The sequence below is a fragment of the Salvelinus fontinalis genome, unplaced genomic scaffold (genome assembly GCF_029448725.1).
Source record: "Salvelinus fontinalis isolate EN_2023a unplaced genomic scaffold, ASM2944872v1 scaffold_0431, whole genome shotgun sequence".
In the NCBI taxonomy this organism is placed as follows: domain Eukaryota; kingdom Metazoa; phylum Chordata; class Actinopteri; order Salmoniformes; family Salmonidae; genus Salvelinus; species Salvelinus fontinalis.
The window spans coordinates 70,001-76,626 of record NW_026600640.1 but is presented as its reverse complement, the minus strand read 5'-3'; the positions used below and the strand labels follow the sequence as shown (position 1 = coordinate 76,626).

The 6,626-nt window shown below is 44.9% G+C and overlaps 1 protein-coding gene across 1 annotated transcript in view; it reads right to left on the bottom strand.

Moving 5' to 3' along the window:
- Positions 1 to 4,358: 4,358 nt before the first annotated feature.
- LOC129846022 (pleckstrin homology domain-containing family O member 1-like) overlaps positions 4,359 to 6,626 on the bottom strand; it is a 46,417-nt gene continuing 44,149 nt past the window's right edge. Inside the window, exon 6 of the mRNA XM_055914029.1 lies at positions 4,359 to 6,626. This exon is cut by the window's right edge and continues 1,278 nt beyond it. The gene's annotated coding sequence lies outside the window, so the exon portion shown is untranslated.

The following is a 6,626-nucleotide window of genomic DNA, read 5'->3' as shown; positions in this document are numbered from 1 at the left end:
TTTCACAGTGAGTCGTAACTTGGCATTGGAACCTTTGATGTGTATACTAATGCAAATCCACATGTTACATGTGGTTACGTTTATGCTACCTACCCTTTAACCGTAACCACAAGACTAGCTAACGTCAGCCACCTAGGTTAGCCAAAATAAATTGGAACTTGTAACATATCATACAAAATTGATTATTGATATCCACAAATTAATACATACCATACGAAATGTAACATATCATACTTAATGGAGAGAGACAGATTTACCTTTACTATGTTACGTCTACCCATGACTCTAGTTAGGTACTGTAAACTCAGCAACAACAAAAAAACGTCCCTTTTTCAGGACCCTGTCTTTCAAAGATAATTCGTAAAAATCCAAATAACTTCACAGATCTTCATTGTAAAGGGTTTAAACACTGTTTCCCATGCTTGTTCAATGAACCATAAACAATTAATGAACATGCACCTGTGGAACGGTTCTTAAGACACTACCAGCTTACAGACGGTAGGCAATTAAGGTCACAGTTATGAAAACTTAGGACACTAAAGAAGGGCTTTCTACTGACTCTGAAAAACACCAAAAGAAAGATGCCCAGGGTACCTGCTCATCTGCATGAACGTGCCTTAGGCATGCTGCAAGGAGGCATGAGGACTGCAGATGTGGCCAGGGCAATAAATTGCAATGTCCATACTGTGAGACGCCTAAGACAGCTCTACAAGGATACAGGACGGACAACTGATCATCCTCGCAGTGGCAGACCACGCGTAACAACACCTGCACAGGATTGGTACATCCAAACATCACACCTGCGGGACAGGTACAGGATGGCAACAACAACTGCCGAGTTACACCAGGAACGCACAATCTCCCCGTCAGTGCTCAGACTGACCGCAATAGGCTGAGAGAGGCTGGACTGAGGGTTTGTAGGCCTGTTGTAAGGCAGGTCCTCACTAGAAACAGTGTAGCCTATGGGCACAAACCCACCGTCGCTGGACCAGACAGGACTGGCAAAAAGTGCTCTTCACTGATGAGTCGCGGTTTTGTCTCACCAGGGGTGATGGTCGGATTTGCGTTTATCGTTGAAGGAATGAGCTTTACACCGAGGCCTGTACTCTGGAGCGGGATCGATTTGGAGGTGGAGGGTCCGTTATGGTCTGTGGCGGTGTGTCACAGCTTCATCGGACTGAGCTTGTTGTCATTGCAGGCTATCTCAATGCTGTGCGTTACAGGGAAGAAATCCTCCTCCCTCATGTGCTACCCTTCCTGCAGACTCATCCTGACATGACCCTCCAGCATGACAATGCCACCAGCTATACTGCTCGTTCTGTGCGTGATTTCCTGCAAGACAGGAATGTCAGTGTTCTGCCATGGCCAGCGAAGAGCACGGATCTCAATCCCATTGAGCACGTCTGGGACCTGTTGGGATCGGAGGGTGAGGGCTAGGGCCATTCCCCCCAGAAATGACCGGGAACTTGCTGGTGCCTTGGTGGAAGAGTGTGGTAACATCTCACAGCAAGAACTGGCAAATCTGGTGCAGTCCATGAGGAGATTCACTGCAGTACTTAATGCAGCTGGTGGCCACACCAGATACTGACTGTTACTTTTGATTTTGAACCCCCCCCTTTGTTCAGGGACACATTATTCCATTTCTGTTAGTCACATGTCTGTGGAATTTGTTCAGTTTATGTCTCAGTTGTTGAATCTTGTTATGTTCATACAAATATTTACACATGTTAAGTTTGCAACACAGTTTACAGTGAGAGTTGACAGTTGACAGTGAGAGGGCGTTTCTTTTTTTGCTGAGTTTATGTATATTTTTTCAATATATACATATTTTTTTATTCAACCTTTATTTTACTAGGCAAGTCAGTTAAGAACAAATTCTTATTTACAATGACGGCCTACAGTGACGGTAACACGTGTGCTAAACAAATACCTCAAGGATGCTTGAGGTGACCATAAGATGCTTTTCTTCCTCAATGTGTAAGTCAACGCGGAGTGTCGCTCATAAAATCACATACACCCATTAGACTCGTGGTGACAGCAAGCTTCTTCCTGTCTGCTGCGCTGTTGGATGAAGTGTTGACATCTGGAGTGTGACTGCAGCTAGGCACGGAGCAGAGCAGCGTCAGTACTAATTTGAGGAGGCAGAGGGACCTCTCTCATGTGTTTAATGAGCAGGGCTTGGCGTGGAGGCCACAGGGGCCTGCTGCCCTCTGGGAGGGGATTCTGCCCTATGGAGTGTCGAGATCTCCACAGGCCGAGAGAGAGAGAGAGAGACAGCGCGAGAGAAAGAACGAGAGACAGAGAGTGAGCGAGAAAGAGAGACAGAGAGTGAGCGAGAGTGAGCGAGAAAGAGAGACAGAGAGCGAGAGAATGAGAGACAGAGAGAACGAAAGAGAGAGAGACAGAGCGAGAGAAAGACAGGGTAATATGTATGCAGATTTAAGTGTGCATTGGGCAGAGGATGTATTGGTTGTATTCTATTCACACAGTAGACTTCTCTCGGCTGTGTTCTGGCTTCTTCATTTCTGTGGTGTATTTTTGTGTCTCATTTAAAATCACTGTCAGTATCTGTTTCTCTTCCTGCCTCTATGGGGCTGTGAACATCGGTGCCACATCTCACCCAGTTTTAAGGAGGTGCCACCATCTCTGTACTGTCTTTGGCAGTGACAACACAGGAGGATGATAACACACAGTCCGTCATGCCGTAGGCCCAGCTCTCTGTCTGTCTATGTCGGACTAGCAGGCTGCTCCTGCCACATGGTGTGAGGTGCACACATGCATGGAATCATTCCTGTGTGTGTGTGACGTGTGTTTGTCTGTGTGTGTGTGTGTGTGTGTGTTTGTCTGTGTGTGTGTGTGTGTGTGTGTGTGTGTGTGTGTGTGTGTGTGTGTGTGTGTGTGTGTGTGTGTGTGTGTGTGTGTGTGTGTGTGTGTGTGTGTGTGTGTGTGTGTGTGTGTGTGTGTGTGTGTGTGCGTGCGTGCACATACAGTTTCTACAGACTGGCAGAGAGAGTGTGAGTGTAGTTTCAAATGCTCTTGAACAGATTTGGTCAAAAATGAAGAGAAAGTACATTTTCCATTTCTTTTGTTTAGCACAATTGATTAAAATGGACCCCTGAGGGAGCAGGATTTAAACCTCTGAGTCTGTGTACAATGCCTTCTCCATTCCCATCTAGTAATCCACCTAGCTCCTACTCTGCTATTGTATTCCTATGGTACAATCTTCATCTCATCCATAATGCACAAGAATTAAGATTTTGTAAATAGCTGGGGGACAATCATTGTAGTTGCTGAGTAACTTTCCTATATTCCTCTTGGTATTTAAGGCTGCGGTAGCTACTGTTTTGGTGCCGGACCCACATTTGGTGAACAAAATTGGAAAGGAAACTGAAAGTATGACAACATAAACATGTCATACATAAAAAGAAGGAAGACATTTCACCTTACAGAAATAACAAAACAGTCATGATGGAATGTTATGTGTTTGTGTGTGACCTTGTGTGGCCAATATTGGCTGGATTTCACAACTTGTGGCCACAGATCCTGTATCCTGGTCCTGTATGGCTCAGGTGGTAGAGCACGGCACTTGTACTGCCATACCTGAGGGTTCGATTCCAGGGGCCACCCATACATAAAATGGATGCGTGCATGACTGTAGCAGCAGCATACCGCCCTGCATACCACTACTGGCTTGCTTCTGAAGCTAAGCAGGGTTGGTCCTGGTCAGGCCCTGGATGGGAGACCAGATGCTGCTGGAAGTGGTGTTGGAGGGCCAGTAGGAGGCACTCTTTCCTCTGGTTTAAAAAATATCCCAATGCCCCAGGGCAGTGATTGGGGACACTGCCCTGTGTAGGGTGCCGTCTTTCCGATGGGACGTTAAACGGGTGTCCTGACTCTCTGAGGTCATTAAAGATCCCATGGCACTTATCGTAAGAGTAGGGGTGTTAACCCCGGTGTCCTGGCTAAATTCCCAATCTGGCCCTCAAACCATCATGGTCACCTAATAATCCCCAGTTTACAATTGGCTCATTCATTCCCCTCCTCTCCCCTGTAACTATTCCCCAGGTCGTTGCTGCAAATGAGAACGTGTTCTCAGTCAACTTACCTGGTAAAATAAAAAAATTGCTTTTGATAAAAGTGTCTGCCAAATGGCATATATTATATTATTATTATATCCCAAAATGCATTGCGGCTGGAGAAGAGGTTAAGTTGACTTGGTGTTTAATGGATTATTAAGGTTGGAGTTGGTGTGACCAACCATTTCACACAACATGTGGTATGGTTGTCAGAACCAGTAGGCTGACAGGTTTACATTGTCAACTAGAAAATATGAAACATCCTTATTTACATTATCAAAGTATTTCAATGGGAATAGTTTTATTTCCTTGTACAGCCATATTATCTTTGGCATAGCTTGAAGATGGTATTATTGCTGCCGTAAAAACAATGCTTGGATCAATCACTTCCTACCTCAGCATTTCCTATGAAAACCAGCCCTATATTCCAGTAGGGTATTCTTCTGAATGGACATACAAAAATCATTTTATTACAATTCTCGGCTAGGTTTTGACTTAAAAAAGCAAACATTCAATGTAGAACACTGGTTGTCTGAATTAGGCTGATTGTTATAATTGCACAAGTGGTTATGTCTCAAGTACTTTGACAGTCCAGAAGTGATGAACATCAGTGCAAAGCAAAGCCACTTTCGTCTCCATCATAACGCAACGCAATAAGAAAATACAGCAACATCCTTTGAAATGATTCAAACTGCTCCGAGTATGTACAGTGCATCGGCTGTCATATCAATCTTTTAGGATTGCACAAACATTTTGTGTTCAGCCTCACACAAGAGAGTACTTCATCCCAGATAAAACTAAATAACAACAACAATAATAGACATACTAGTAAAAATATTGTTTATGGCCTACTCAGTTAAATGTTTCCTCTTGTCTTCTTTCTAACATACCTTTTTCACCTCACCCTCATTTATGTCCATATCCAACTTCAACGTTAATGATTTTTGACTTCTGTTATTGGGTTGTGGTTGTTGGTTGAACAAACAGAGTAACACTACAATATGCAGAGTTTCCAGTTGAGTATTCTAAGAGCGTGAACATTCTAGAATGCCCCGGCCATTTTCTTCTCTAAAGCGTGCCTTAAATCATCCTACAAAAGCATTTTAAACAAATAAAAAATACAAACAATGATAACAACATAATCATAACACTGTTTTTGTCCGTCTGACAGTCCAGAGCGAACCATTTCCACAGCACTGTGCCAACACATAACATGCGTAGCTACTGACTATAAAACAAGGCGGGGTGCTCTAGAGAAGCGCACTGGATGTTTTGATTAGGCGACGCAGTCCATTGGCCGCTGCTCTCTCTCTCTCTCTCTCTCTCTCTCTCTCTCTCTCGCTCTCTCTCGCTCTCTCTCTCTCTCTCTCTCTCTCTCTCTCTCTCTCTCTCTCTCTCTCTCTCTCTCTCTCTCTCTCTCTCTCTCTCTCTCTCTCTCTCTCTCTCTCTCTCTCTCTCTCTCTCTCTCTCTCTCTCTCTCTCTCACGTTGTGGTTGTGTGTGTTCGTGCTACGTTGCATAGCTCTCTTCTCTGTCATAAACCCTATAAGACCTTAAGTAGGACAGGGAGGTCAGAGGTCAAGCATTAGCATCACTGTTAGCTAGCCGGAGGGATGCGTTCATCAACAGCATTGTTTACACACAACACATTGTACCTTTGAGAAGCTCAGATTTTCAAACAGTAACAAGCTGAGCGACTGTTTTAGGTATCACAGCGTTGGAACTATGCAGTCAGTATGTTTCTAGAAACACTAGATTGTCGTATCAAAAATGTAGAACAGAATGAACAGAATCTGTGCTCTCCAGTTTCCACCCACCAGTTTCATCCTCTTGTTTTACAGCCTTCCTTCATAGTGCAATTCTGTTATTATTACTATTTTAGCAAATCACTTACAAGTGGTTCCTCTCCTCAGTACTGCATCTGACCTCTATGTCATGCTTCCCACTCACAACAGACACACACAGACGCCATCCCGGCTCCATGGCTCTACAGTAGCATGATATTCACCACTCACACCAGACACACACAGACGCCATCCCGGCTCCATGGCTCTACAGTAGCATGAGAATCACCACTCATACCAGACACACACAGACGCCACCCCGGCTCCATGGCTCTACAGCAGCATGAGAATCAATGGCTGCAGTGGCAAGGCTGAAGACAACTGGTTGTAGGCCTACAGGAAAGGAACAGCCCTGTCCTAATAGGTACCATCTAGTAACAACACAACCCAGACAGACGTCCTCCATTTTGACTCTATCATATGGCTCATGGAACAGACAGAAACACCCTATGGAAGGCCAGTGTTTTCTGACTATGTGAACTGGTTCCCCTTGTCCCTGTGAGTCATAATGGACCAGCAGAGATGAGGAGTCCACTGAGCTCCATTCCCAGAGCAGCAGAGGGAGTGAGGATGCTGTACGGTGTACGGTGGGCTGATGTTGCTTTTAGAGTGGTGGTTGTTGGGAATCTGGCTCAGACCAACCTTCCAGTGTGTTGAGTAACAGAAAAAGGAAAACATTCACATTCCCAACATGCGGGCTGGTCTGG